The sequence below is a fragment of the Monodon monoceros genome, unplaced genomic scaffold, assembly GCF_005190385.1.
Source record: "Monodon monoceros isolate NGI ecotype Baffin Bay Population unplaced genomic scaffold, NGI_Narwhal_1 Super_Scaffold_2, whole genome shotgun sequence".
NCBI classification, from domain to species: domain Eukaryota; kingdom Metazoa; phylum Chordata; class Mammalia; order Artiodactyla; family Monodontidae; genus Monodon; species Monodon monoceros.
In genome coordinates this window covers 16,427,185-16,429,057 of record NW_021703776.1, presented here as the reverse complement: position 1 = coordinate 16,429,057, position 1,873 = coordinate 16,427,185, and the positions used below count along the sequence as shown (strand labels likewise).

Below are 1,873 nucleotides of genomic sequence, written 5' to 3'. Positions count from 1 at the left end.
CTGTGCTGTGAGTGTTTTTCATGTATTATTATATTTAACCACACAACAATCCTATGAAGTATATACTATTGCTATTATTATCTTATAGAATAGAATAGAAGACTGAGTTATAAAGGGGCCAAATAAGTTACCTAAGTTATTGGTAAGTTGTAGAACTAAGATGGCTAAGAACTAAGTCTGGCTCCAGAGCCCATGATCTTAAATACCCCCTATCTTCCCAGATAGCTATGTTACCATGAAACTGTGGAACCAAATCAGGACAGCAGCAAAGGAAAACCTCAGGATGAAAGCTATAAAGCAGGACTGTTGAGTCGTCAGTATAATAAACTGGGGCAGGAGAAGAGAAGGATTCAATGAGACAACTCTAGGAGAAAAAGAAGATGACCTCATAGATGGCATGATTTGGGAACATTAAAAGAGCGCAAGAAAACAAAGAGCAGTTAGAAAATCAAAGAAAATCAACAAATATCCGTAAGATGGACAATCCCTCGAGCCCTTCCTTTCCAACCAGGGCCTGGCAGGATGGTTCCCGCAAAGAAGGGTGGCAAGAGGAAGAAGGGCCGTCCGCCATCAACGAGTTGGTGACCAGAGAATAAACTATCAACGTTCACAAGCACATCCATGGAGTGGGTTTCGAGAAGCATGCCCCTCGGACGCTCTGAGAAATCCAGAAATTTGCCATGAAGGAGATGGGAACTCCAGATGTACACATTGATACCAGGCTCAACAAAGCTGTCTGGGCCAAAGGAATAAGGAATGTCCCATACCATATCCGTGAGTGGTTGTCCAGAAAACGTAATGAAGATTCACCAAACAAGCTCTATATGTTTGTTACCTATGTACCTGTCACCACTTTAAAAAATCTACAGACAGCTAATGTGAATGAGAACTAATTGCTGATTGTTGAATAAAGTTATAGAACTGCCTTCACATCTTAATCTTCCTTTTCTAGTTGCAGCTAAAGTCTTGTATATCTTTAAGCAGTTCCCAACTACAGGATCATTTGGAGAGCATTTCCTAAGTACTATGCTTGGGCCCCTTCTCCCCAGTCCCTGGAGTTTTTGAATATTTGGACAGGGTCTAGGCAGGTGTTCTAAGGTGGTTTTGAAGTGCAACCTGGACTGAGAATGACTATTTAGGTAGTTGGGACATTGTGGGTATAATGCTAATGTTTTTAAATGCAGGTTTTGTTGATTCTAAGATACACATTTTTCCAGAAACTGGCATGTAGAACTTAATTGACATTTTTCACATTTTAACAAACTAAAATGATACATTTGATAGTCCTAGATTTAATGAAATATGTACAGTTCCTTTTTAGCTCACTTATTTGTAGTGGCCCCATGAGGTGTTTTTAGTCCTGGTTTATGTGGCGCTAAAGCTCAAGGGTAACCGTTTTTAAAGGTTACTAACAAAATCTGCTTATTTCAACCTGAAAGCAAGGTGTTGCAGCGATTATGTCTCATTAGTGTTTATACCACTGACGTGAATTAAATGCCATAAAGCAGTCCCCTTTTGAAGCCCTACTGATGACGGTAGTGGGGTTGGGGGCCACCTGGAGTGTAATGTACACTGTGAACATGGCGGGTGGGGGAGCATCTCCAGGTTATCCATTCCCTGGCACAGTCCAGACCTTAGACACTGAAACAGACCAAGTCAATACAAAAATTTCTTATTAAAGAAACCTGGAGACCAAAAACAAAAAATGTCCATAAGATGGTCTTAGTCTGAATGATCCAACCAAAATGTGGCATGGTTTAAAGCACTGATGGAGTACAGAGAAAAAGAATCCATTTCGCCTTGATACTAGGGATATCCTCATTCAAGAGGTCCAAGTGTTGCAAAGAAGGACCAGTAATTCTAAGATTTGAAT

At 40.4% G+C, this 1,873-nt stretch overlaps 1 pseudogene; it reads left to right on the top strand.

Moving 5' to 3' along the window:
- Positions 1 to 492: 492 nt before the first annotated feature.
- On the top strand, positions 493 to 893 carry LOC114902087 (annotated as a pseudogene).
- Positions 894 to 1,873: the final 980 nt, after the last annotated feature.